The 12,976-nt window shown below is 41.3% G+C and overlaps 1 long non-coding RNA gene across 2 annotated transcripts; it reads right to left on the reverse strand.

Moving 5' to 3' along the window:
* Positions 1-205: 205 nt before the first annotated feature.
* On the reverse strand, positions 206-12,305 carry LOC127334009 (uncharacterized). 2 transcript variants are annotated; one of them, XR_011752159.1, is made up of 8 exons: positions 11,976-12,305; positions 11,790-11,886; positions 11,548-11,685; positions 10,589-10,664; positions 10,308-10,419; positions 2,481-2,556; positions 2,200-2,311; positions 206-460 (listed from the first exon to the last, which is right to left on the reverse strand). It is a non-coding gene; the product is annotated as an uncharacterized lncRNA (long non-coding RNA). The 2 variants fall into 2 exon arrangements; XR_011752158.1 differs by having other exon boundaries at positions 11,548-11,624; positions 11,976-12,301.
* Between the last annotated feature and the right edge of the window lie 671 nt (positions 12,306-12,976).

Consider the following 12,976-nt stretch of genomic DNA (forward strand, 5'->3'; position numbering starts at 1 on the left):
GCACTTGTCGTGGTGGTCCCCGAGAAGTCCACCACATACAAGTTGTGTTCGCGATACCCAACGAAAGCGACTTTTAGAGTCTTTCTCCACAAGAGGACCACAATATCATTATCAATAAAGACGGCGAAACCTGTGGGGACCCCGGACTAGCTGTCCGAAATTCCCTGTTATGTATACAGTTCACGATCCCATGATCAGTGCGCCGTGAACACATAACCGAACTGATATCAAATTACACCATCCATTACAAAGCGGAATAAGAAAATTACAACATGGTCACATGACCAATACTTACATAATAGCCTCGAAGGGTCTAACTAAACATCAGAGTAGCATCATCACTTCAGCAGCGCAGTACCCAAGTCATCTGCCATAACCCTACAGGCAACTGACTGGGAAGACGTTCCTAGCTCGCATAGACGTCGCCAACTCCTTCTTCATCCATCGTGTTCCTCCAAGTCTGGCCAAGTAAATAGCCAGGGACAAAGCCGTGAGTACATTGGAATTGTACTCACAAAACCATCAAGAAGGTGATAACAATTCTAACTAGAGAAGACAAGAGAGGAAGAATAGTTTCTCTCGTGGATAAAGCATGTGAAAGAGAAATAGTTTCTCTTGTTGATATAGCATACCGGCATCTCAAGTGATGCGGACACTATGGTGGTCCTATGACATCTCTATATCTTTGTTAAAGAAGAGTTAGCATACCACCATCTCATTTGATGGGATTGCTAGGGAAGTCCTATGACATCTCTATATCTTTGTTAGAGAAGAGTTAGCATACCGCCATCTCATTTGATGGGAATGCTAGGGAAGTCCTATGACATCTCTATATGTTTGTTAAAGAAAAGTTCCTCTACATGAAACACTAGGAAGGGAGCAACCCAATTTACATTCCAAACCCTCGACCATCTCCATGTGGTCGACACCACATCTTTCCCGTACCCTTCCTAAGATTTCCAACTCACGCATTTCCTTTGGAAATCATTTTCAAAACCAAAACTCGACACAGCTACGTAACGGCCATCCCAACCGTCCATGACCGCGGACGCGGCTATTCGAATAGTTTTAACTCTGCAGAGTGTGCGCACTTTCACCACAAAAACCGATAAATCCGCCGGGATCATCCCCGGTTCGACATACAAAAGTATGCGAGGCTCGGATAATCGGTCATAGTCCTTCGCCCGTCTCCCTTGACATGAGTCCTTCCCTGCGGGCTTACCCCTTCCCGGCACCCCGGCAGCATACCTCCTTTTGAGCGTATCTCCGGCGCCATGACGGAAGACCCTCGATGTCGTCCGGCTATAGGCAACTACGGTGTATTGCCTCCTCCGAGCGCAACCCGGCGTCGAGGTCGTCGTGACCCTCCCTAGAAAGTTGTGAAGGGTGCTCATGCCAATTTCAACGTACGTCGAACTAAGCCCGTACCCACTTTGGATAATGTGGTTGCGCTGTGTAATTGTTCCGGGCGAATACAAAGAACCATGTGTCGTTTTTCTCAAAAACCCAAGTCACACACACTTTCCTCTTTCCAACCATCTTTGTCAAGATCCTTTCCTTTCATAAACCATACGCTTGGGTAAGATTTGCCTCACCCAAGGTTTTCATAAACATTTACAACAAGGTAAACCTTGAGGGGTTCCCAACCTAAAGTTTCATGAGTGGAACTACTATTGCACTACGGCCGAGATGGAAGTCATCACGCCATAGATGGTGAAAAAAAATGTAATGGAGTGGATCATACTTTCTTAAGGTAAGCATGTATTATGACAACCCAAGGAGGATTATACAATCAGATTTGTGGTGCTAAAAATACAACTTAGATAGTGGAGTATCACTATCCAACATACTCTCCAATGTGTACACGGCATACTCCTCTCACATTGAGAATATACCGAGATCATGACATTGATACCTCTATACTACAAAGGGGGTGGGTGTGGTGTAAGTCATTATCTTGCGATGAGACATGCTCAAGTTGAGCATACAAGATAACCAAGTGGAATAGCATGACCATGATCCCATGCATCCCAATATCACAAAGACAATAGTGGAGTATCACCACTAGGGAGTACTCCACTAGTAACCATACATAGATGACAATAATAAGGAGAACAACACACATAGAACCAAGGTGCTTTGGATATCAACAAATGACATCCAACTAGATACCGAATCAGAGATCAAAAGATGGCTTGCCTTGGCTTATTTGTCCCTGGACTTCTTCAACTTCATCAATATAAGAATCCCGTCAATATAAATAAAATCCTTGTCCGAACCACTTCTTCTTCTTCTCCGGAATCGTTCGCATCTATCGTCGGAAAATATAAAAGGAACACAATCAATCACATTGCACCAATCATAACAAGCATGCAACATTCAACAATCAACAAGCAATAGCTAACCACCTTACTACGGGCTAACATACAAAGAACTTATAGATACTACAAAGCAACTAAAAGAGAACCCATTTTATTTACCTAGTAAAGGTATGAGTGCATCACAACTTAGGAATTGCCTCTCTCGGTTATCACCATGGTATAAACCAAATATCCCCTGGTAGATAACATCATAAAGATGACAAGTGCATTAGTTTGGCAACAAAAACATTCACATTATAATTTGAAACATTTTTGGAAAAGCGGGCAATCATTCTCCCTATTTTAAGAAGCTTACATAACACTACACAAGAATAGGAGCAAATGATATGCCCCACCATTTGAAGACTTAAGCAAAACAAAAGAGCTAAAGTTAAATTGCAGAGGTTTTGTTTTGCAAGCATAAAACAAAGGTTGCCCATCTCTACTAAAAAGAGTTGGTCAAGGGTTTCAAATAAACCGAAAAGTTTTGCTTCAACAATGCATGTCACACATAAACATTACTAACAGCAACAAATATGTATTAACAGAGACTAATAATATTTTTCCTATATAGCCAGTACTAATATAAGACTAACCCAATTGGAATCACCCAAAAATATTAAACCTACAATTTTAGGAATTTCTTTGAATCTGACTGTACAGAAAACAAGATCTGTAAGCCATAAATCGTAGAAAAATTCTAAAAATATGAGGCCACTGGCATTCGAAAGATATTTAAACAGAGATTCACACACAATTGGATTTGGGTTCAAATTGTTTCTGAAACTCTCACAATTGGATTTACAAGTTTACTGCATGTTTTCACCATTTGCTTTAACTATGGAGTTGCAGAACAGATAAAGGTTTGAATCTTGTTTGAGATGATTAAGAAAACATTCAGTAATCCTACATAATTGGAATCACACAATTAGGTTCAAAAATGGATTTTTGATGATTTAAAAGCTAACAGCCATGTCTGCAGAACACACAGAACAAGTTTAATTCATCAAAAATCATACACAAATCATAAAAATATGAGGTCAGCTGCATCTGAAAGGTATTGAATAGGTGGTTCTTACCCAATTGGGTTCATTCAAAAATTCGCTTCCAAGCTCCTGGTTTAATTCGACAAAGTCAGATCTGACCAGATCTTGATCTGTGAACCATTTCAATTTCAGGAGGTCATTTGAAGTGAAACCAATGCCAAAATGAAGATACTGGAGAGAGCTTTCACCCACAGTTGAGTTTGCTCAAAAAGGTTTTGTAAAACGGAAGAAATCTAACAAACAGTGATTCTGCATGTTTGCAGAACTTTATTTACCGTGCAAAATCCGTAACGAATTTGAGGATGAGACCAACGCCAAGTTGTAGATCTTTTCAATACCTATCTGCGAAACTTTGAATCACTCAATTTGGATCTGCACACGAGATTTGGCGGATTTTACAAGATCGTACTAGAATCTGAAACAGCAAGATGGCAGAAATTACAGCAAGATTTTGGACGAACTTTGGTCAAGAGCTTCAGATCTGAGGATAGCTCAAGCTTCTCCATGCTTAGACCAACATGCACCTGCATCAAGATCCAATCTTAGCAATGGAGGAAGAAGAAGAGGAGAGAAAACCATCTAGGGTTAGGGAGAAGAAGGAGAGGGAGGCTCTCATGGTGAGGATGAGCTTGAGGGAGGGGGAGAGCTTCATCTTGGTGGCTTGCCATGGCCATGGCCGGCCATGGGAGCAAGGGGAGCACCATTTTCGTGGGGAAGTGGAGGAGGAGAGTGTGAGGGAGTGGAGGAAATACTAGGGAGTGAAAAGAAATGAGGCAAAGGAGAGGAGGTGTGGCCGGCCAAGCTCCTTATAAAGAGGGAGGATGGTGGCTGCCTCCTCATTGATTGGGTGGGTTGGGAGGCTGCTCATTTATTGATTGGGGTAGTTGGGAGGCAAGTCTTGTAGAGGAAGAAAAATAGAGAGGAATGGCTGGCCGAAATTGCCATGCATAGACAATGGCCGGCTCCATCCTTACCAAACATAAGTGAACAAACAAAGAGATGCACAACATCCATGTGTGTAGGCCAAGGCATGATGATGAGGAGATGACGTCAATGAGTGACTTTATTGATGATAAGAATATGAGTGGATTCATATAGATAAAAAGAAGTGTGAGGTGATATGTACTCTAAGGATAATTCCCACCACTTTGGTTGTGACAAACATAAGATGAAAATAGATCCAAAGGTATAGTTGAAGAATAAAACTTTTTATTTGAATTAAAAATTGAAAAGATTGGCATTGACCACATGCAACAATGCATGAGTATGCCAAGGTAGATGGGTAATGTTGATTTGATGAAGTAAGAATGAAAGGAGAGAGGTGTTAATAAACATTGGTGCCAATGTTGAGGAATGAAGCACTTTGATCAAATTGTCAATTTGGCCAAGAGTTGATGATGGTTTAGATAATGGTAGAGCAAGGCTAAGAGAGATGGTGAGTGAAATAACCATACTCACAAGGATGAATATGGTGGCATAAGCCATCAACATGAGGTCAAGATGATGATGGTAAACCATACAAGAGTGAGATGTGATGAATGAATGGAAGTTGTTAATTAGATCTGGAACTTTACAGAGGTGGGTCTCCACCACTATGAGAGTGGATCAAAATGTTGGATAGGGTTTATATTGAACTTTCCTTTGAAAACATTTTGAAAGAGATCCAATGATTTTTAAAACAAAATGGGTCTACTTGCATAATAATGCCAAATAGATTTTTCCCTTGTGTTATCAAAAGGTGCAAGGATGGCACATGTAACAAAACCATGCACTTAAAAGAAGGAAGAAAATCAAATGCCTTTATAGAAAGTCTTTTTGGGTTGAAGGGAATGGGATGATACAAAATACCATCCACAATCTCTCTTGTTATTTGAAGAAAACATTTAAGGAGTTTTAATAACAAGGAGTGATTTTTGTGGCTAAAACCAGGGAAGAAAAACAATAGGGTTTTTGAGAAAGAAAACTAATTTAGGAAGGAGTGTTCTCAAGGGTAGATGGTGGCTACAAAATGTACCCATCATACCTACTCTTGGTTTTGTGGATATTAAACTTGGATTAAATAAACACAAGAGGTAAAAGAGGAAGAAGTGATCTGGTGCTGAAACATTGGATAGGATACCAGATCAAGTGATTATAAGAGTTGCAAGTGGAGGATGTGACATGTAAGATGTGGAAGTTGCAGAGGGTGTTGTATAGAAGAGATACATGCACTGAGGTCACCAAAAACAGTTGTGGGTGCTAAGAGATCAACTGCCAAAGTTGGAATCTTATAAGTAGGCACACTCATGTTGCCATCAGGAGGGAGGTTTGATGTAGTAAAAAGAAAAACAATTCTTCCTAAGCCACACATGTGTTTTATTTAGTGAGTTGCTTGTTTAACCACTAGAGGTGTTGTTATTAAGGGTAGCTCAAAACAAAACTCAACAAGCAAATCATGACAATTCATCTACCAACAGATCAAGGCAATTCATCATAACAAACAGATCAAGGCAATTCATGTTAATTAGTCTATAGAAAAAGTTTTTGTTCCCCCTAATTTTTGCACTATGGATAATTAAACAAGCTTGCAAAAAAGTTGGGGTGTTACAGATCTTCCACCCTTAAAATAATCTCGTCCCGAGATTACTAAGCATAGAACTAGAGAGGTTTCAAAGTTTAGCTAAAGTTAGACTCCATTCTTCTGTAGATGTGCCATTGTTGAGAAGGTCGTTGCTTCATCTTCTGGGAGACATGATGGATTTCTGCCGATGGCAAGCTTCATGAAGAGGTTGACTACTCCATGCCGGTGTTAGATCTGTAGCTTCTTAGCGATCCTAGCAGAGTCCATGATTTCGGAGAAGTTAGTGCACCCCAACGGTGCTTTAGCAGGGTTGAAAACTTTTTAGAGTTAGCTTTAAATTCTAGTGGAAGACAAAGTCTTCCACCCTTAAAATTGTTCATCGGGGAAGGGCGTTAAAAAAAATGTAAGCTTCGGCCACGGGTCTTGTCGGGCGATTCTTGGAGAAGCCATTGATCCCTCGTCCTGAGTCGAACATCTTCAGAGAGCGTTGTGTAGTCCACGGCTTCAAGAGGGGTTAGTGCATCCCAAGTTTCCAACGGTGTTTTTAGAAAGGTTTAAAAAAATTTAGGGTCAGCTCCAATTTTTAGTGGAAGACGAAGTCTTCCACCCTTAAGATTTTTCATCGGGCTTTCGGAAAAACTCAGAGCTTCTTCCTTGTAGTTCTTGTCTGGGGCTTCTGAAGAAGTTGTCGATCTTCCGTACTCAGTTGAAGAATCTTCAGGGGCGACGTGCAGACCACAACTTCAAGAGGCACTCACGGTGTTAACTAAACCATATGACGCGCAGTAAGTTAGTAAGTTGATGAAACTCCTCGTGGGTATCCATATGAAGCAACAACAAAGGTCGTCGGAGGCAATCTTCAGCTTGAGGGTCGTTGTTGACTTATACCAGCTAAGAAGTGAGCGGGTAAACTACACCTAATCTTGAGTCTTGAGGTATCTTCAAGAGTCTTCACTTGATGATGACGAGATGAACCATGCGATGTAGCTTGGCTTTGACGCTATTGTTCTCTCAGCTTGTTAGACGGTGTGTTAGAGAGTGGTTTTCAAGAAGTTATCCTCGAGGTTAGCGCGATTACTCCAAGGTTAGACTAAGTTAGTATGTCTTCTCGCAGAGGTGCAGTCACTCTTGAAGGTAGGGGCTTCTGCTTTCTTGGCGTAGTAGAGATGCTTCAGCTGATCTTGAAGGTAGCCAGTGTAGATAGGGGTTTGGGGTTAGTTTTTCTGATGGTCGAAAAACAACTGTTAACGGGTTTAGAGTTAGAGTCTTCCGTTAACCTATCCAACTAACTAGCAGTTAGCAATACATCGGCGAGGTAGGTGAGGGTGAAAACATCTTAGGGAGGCTTCCTACGCTGGGTTATCACACTAAGAATGTTTTTCAGATCGAAAGAGCAAGACAATCATACACACAACAAACAAATAAAATACACTCAAGGCAGCACACGAGGGGACTACAAGCAATCAGCACAACAAACAAGGCACTCTAAGTATCAAGAGATACCTAATACGTGGGGGTAGCTCGATCAATCGAAGCGATTGCGTTTGTCCTATCCATCCTATAGGTTTGGGGGCTGGTCACATATGTTGGCGTCCTCATCTTGTTGACAGCGTCTCCCATAAGAATTCTTGGAGCAGTTGGTGGCGAAGCAGGCCTGGTGTTGTCTCGTCGATGTTGAGGTGGAGGCAAAAACTGTGTAGATCTTCTAGTCTCGATATCCCGGAAACATGAGGTCTTGAGAGAGGTAGCTGTCGAGGTGCTCCCGAAGTCGAGATCTTCTCGTGGCTGGCCAAAAAATGACTAGTCAAGAAACTGAGGACTTGATCCCTGATGACTGCAAAAAGTGCAAGCCCATGGAGGAACAAGGTCAGATCTTTGACATACTTTGGTGAAAACCAAAGACATGACGTTATCATCCCTATATGTGCACACTAAGTCGGCCTCCAATCTTCAATAGTTGTTGTTGGAGATACGTGAGACTTCATAAAAAGTTGATCCATCTTCGACATCGAGTCTCCGGGTCTGAGTTGGGGACATCGCCCAATATGTAGGTTTGACGTGGATGAGACAATAGAGTAAGAATTTTCACACATTTTAATAAAGCGGAGAGATAAGAATTTAGAAGCTTTGAACAAATAAGAGGAGTAGAAGCTATGCTTCCGACTAAAGAAAAAATTTGTTTCGTAAATAGTTTTCCCAAATACTTCTTTCCTAACTAACGTCCATGCTAACTAAGGTCTCCTACAGTCAGGATAGCTCTGATACCAGCTCTGTGGGGACCCCGGACTAGCTGTCCGAAATTCCCTGTTATGTATACAGTTCACGATCCCATGATCAGTGCGCCGTGAACACATAACCGAACTGATATCAAATTACACCATCCATTACAAAGCGGAATAAGAAAATTACAACATGGTCACATGACCAATACTTACATAATAGCCTCGAAGGGTCTAACTAAACATCAGAGTAGCATCATCACTTCAGCAGCGCAGTACCCAAGTCATCTGCCATAACCCTACAGGCAACTGACTGGGAAGACGTTCCTAGCTCGCATAGACGTCGCCAACTCCTTCTTCATCCATCGTGTTCCTCCAAGTCTGGCCAAGTAAATAGCCAGGGACAAAGCTGTGAGTACATTGGAATTGTACTCACAAAACCATCAAGAAGGTGATAACAATTCTAACTAGAGAAGACAAGAGAGGAAGAATAGTTTCTCTCGTGGATAAAGCATGTGAAAGAGAAATAGTTTCTCTTGTTGATATAGCATACCGGCATCTCAAGTGATGCGGACACTATGGTGGTCCTATGACATCTCTATATCTTTGTTAAAGAAGAGTTAGCATACCACCATCTCATTTGATGGGATTGCTAGGGAAGTCCTATGACATCTCTATATCTTTGTTAGAGAAGAGTTAGCATACCGCCATCTCATTTGATGGGAATGCTAGGGAAGTCCTATGACATCTCTATATGTTTGTTAAAGAAAAGTTCCTCTACATGAAACACTAGGAAGGGAGCAACCCAATTTACATTCCAAACCCTCGACCATCTCCATGTGGTCGACACCACATCTTTCCCGTACCCTTCCGGTACTTCCAACTCACGCATTTCCTTTGGAAATCATTTTCAAAACCAAAACTCGACACAGCTCTGTAACGGCCATCCCAACCGTCCATGACCGCGGACGCGGCTATTCGAATAGTTTTAACTCTGCAGAGTGTGCGCACTTTCACCACAAAAACCGATAAATCCGCCGGGATCATCCCCGGTTCGACATACAAAAGTATGCGAGGCTCGGATAATCGGTCATAGTCCTTCGCCCGTCTCCCTTGACATGAGTCCTTCCCTGCGGGCTTACCCCTTCCCGGCACCCCGGCAGCATACCTCCTTTTGAGCGTATCTCCGGCGCCATGACGGAAGACCCTCAGTAATCGTCCGGCTATAGGCAACTACAGTGTATTGCCTCCTCCAGAGCGCAACCCGGCGTCAGAGGTCATCGTGACCCTCCCTAGAAAGTTGTGAAGGGTGCTCATGCCAATTTCAACAGACGTCGAACTAAGCCCGTACCCACTTTGGATAATGTGGTTGCGCTGTGTAATTGTTCCGGGCGAATACAAAGAACCATGTGTCGTTTTTCTCAAAAACCCAAGTCACACACACTTTCCTCTTTCCAACCATCTTTGTCAAGATCCTTTCCTTTCATAAACCATACGCTTGGGTAAGATTTGCCTCACCCAAGGTTTTCATAAACATTTACAACAAGGTAAACCTTGAGGGGTTCCCAACCTAAAGTTTCATGAGTGGAACTACTATTGCACTACGGCCGAGATGGAAGTCATCACGCCATAGATGGTGAAAAAAAATGTAATGGAGTGGATCATACTTGCTTAAGGTAAGCATGTATTATGACAACCCAAGGAGGATTATACAATCAGATTTGTGGTGCTAAAAATACAACTTAGATAGTGGAGTATCACTATCCAACATACTCTCCAATGTGTACACGGCATACTCCTCTCACATTGAGAATATACCGAGATCATGACATTGATACCTCTATACTACAAAGGGGGTGGGTGTGGTGTAAGTCATTATCTTGCGATGAGACATGCTCAAGTTGAGCATACAAGATAACCAAGTGGAATAGCATGACCATGATCCCATGCATCCCAATATCACAAAGACAATAGTGGAGTATCACCACTAGGGAGTACTCCACTAGCAACCATACATAGATGACAATAATAAGGAGAACAACACACATAGAACCAAGGTGCTTTGGATATCAACAAATGACATCCAACTAGATACCGAGTCAGAGATCAAAAGATGGCTTGCCTTGGCTTATTTGTCCCTGGACTTCTTCAACTTCATCAATATAAGAATCCCGTCAATATAAATAAAATCCTTGTCCGAACCACTTCTTCTTCTTCTCCGGAATCGTTCGCATCTATCGTCGGAAAATATAAAAGGAACACAATCAATCACATTGCACCAATCATAACAAGCATGCAACATTCAACAATCAACAAGCAATAGCTAACCACCTTACTACGGGCTAACATACAAAGAACTTATAGATACTACAAAGCAACTACAAGAGAACCCATTTTATTTACCTAGTAAAGGTATGAGTGCATCACAACTTAGGAATTGCCTCTCTCGGTTATCACCATGGTATAAACCAAATATCCCCTGGTAGATAACATCATAAAGATGACAAGTGCATTAGTTTGGCAACAAAAACATTCACATTATAATTTGAAACATTTTTGGAAAAGCGGGCAATCATTCTCCCTATTTTAAGAAGCTTACATAACACTACACAAGAATAGGAGCAAATGATATGCCCCACCATTTGAAGACTTAAGCAAAACAAAAGAGCTAAAGTTAAATTGCAGAGGTTTTGTTTTGCAAGCATAAAACAAAGGTTGCCCATCTCTACTAAAAAGAGTTGGTCAAGGGTTTCAAATAAACCGAAAAGTTTTGCTTCAACAATGCATGTCACACATAAACATTACTAACAGCAACAAATATGTATTAACAGAGACTAATAATATTTTTCCTATATAGCCAGTACTAATATAAGACTAACCCAATTGGAATCACCCAAAAATATTAAACCTACAATTTTAGGAATTTCTTTGAATCTGACTGTACAGAAAACAAGATCTGTAAGCCATAAATCGTAGAAAAATTCTAAAAATATGAGGCCACTGGCATTCGAAAGATATTTAAACAGAGATTCACACACAATTGGATTTGGGTTCAAATTGTTTCTGAAACTCTCACAATTGGATTTACAAGTTTACTGCATGTTTTCACCATTTGCTTTAACTATGGAGTTGCAGAACAGATAAAGGTTTGAATCTTGTTTGAGATGATTAAGAAAACATTCAGTAATCCTACATAATTGGAATCACACAATTAGGTTCAAAAATGGATTTTTGATGATTTAAAAGCTAACAGCCATGTCTGCAGAACACACAGAACAAGTTTAATTCATCAAAAATCATACACAAATCATAAAAATATGAGGTCAGCTGCATCTGAAAGGTATTGAATAGGTGGTTCTTACCCAATTGGGTTCATTCAAAAATTCGCTTCCAAGCTCCTGGTTTAATTCGACAAAGTCAGATCTGACCAGATCTTGATCTGTGAACCATTTCAATTTCAGGAGGTCATTTGAAGTGAAACCAACGCCAAAATGAAGATACTGGAGAGAGCTTTCACCCACAGTTGAGTTTGCTCAAAAAGGTTTTGTAAAACGGAAGAAATCTAACAAACAGTGATTCTGCATGTTTGCAGAACTTTATTTACCGTGCAAAATCCGTAACGAATTTGAGGATGAGACCAACGCCAAGTTGTAGATCTTTTCAATACCTATCTGCAGAACTTTGAATCACTCGATTTGGATCTGCACACAAGATTTGGCGGATTTTACAAGATCGTACTAGAATCTGAAACAGCAAGATGGCAGAAATTACAGCAAGATTTTGGACGAACTTTGGTCAAGAGCTTCAGATCTGAGGATAGCTCAAGCTTCTCCATGCTTAGACCAACATGCACCTGCATCAAGATCCAATCTTAGCAATGGAGGAAGAAGAAGAGGAGAGAAAACCATCTAGGGTTAGGGAGAAGAAGGAGAGGGAGGCTCTCATGGTGAGGATGAGCTTGAGGGAGGGGAGAGCTTCATCTTGGTGGCTTGCCATGGCCATGGCCGGCCATGGGAGCAAGGGGAGCACCATTTTCGTGGGGAAGTGGAGGAGGAGAGTGTGAGGGAGTGGAGGAAATACTAGGGAGTGAAAAGAAATGAGGCAAAGGAGAGGAGGTGTGGCCGGCCAAGCTCCTTATAAAGAGGGAGGATGGTGGCTGCCTCCTCATTGATTGGGTGGGTTGGGAGGCTGCTCATTTATTGATTGGGGTAGTTGGGAGGCAAGTCTTGTAGAGGAAGAAAAATAGAGAGGAATGGCTGGCCGAAATTGCCATGCATAGACAATGGCCGGCTCCATCCTTGCCAAACATAAGTGAACAAACAAAGAGATGCACAACATCCATGTGTGTAGGCCAAGGCATGATGATGAGGAGATGACGTCAATGAGTGACTTTATTGATGATAAGAATATGAGTGGATTCATATAGATAAAAAGAAGTGTGAGGTGATATGTACTCTAAGGATAATTCCCACCACTTTGGTTGTGACAAACATAAGATGAAAATAGATCCAAAGGTATAGTTGAAGAATAAAACTTTTTATTTGAATTAAAAATTGAAAAGATTGGCATTGACCACATGCAACAATGCATGAGTATGCCAAGGTAGATGGGTAATGTTGATTTGATGAAGTAAGAATGAAAGGAGAGAGGTGTTAATAAACATTGGTGCCAATGTTGAGGAATGAAGCACTTTGATCAAATTGTCAATTTGGCCAAGAGTTGATGATGGTTTAGATAATGGTAGAGCAAGGCTAAGAGAGATGGTGAGTGAAATAACCATACTCACAAGGA

This window comes from Lolium perenne, chromosome 2 (genome assembly GCF_019359855.2).
Source record: "Lolium perenne isolate Kyuss_39 chromosome 2, Kyuss_2.0, whole genome shotgun sequence".
Lineage (NCBI taxonomy): Eukaryota > Viridiplantae > Streptophyta > Magnoliopsida > Poales > Poaceae > Lolium > Lolium perenne.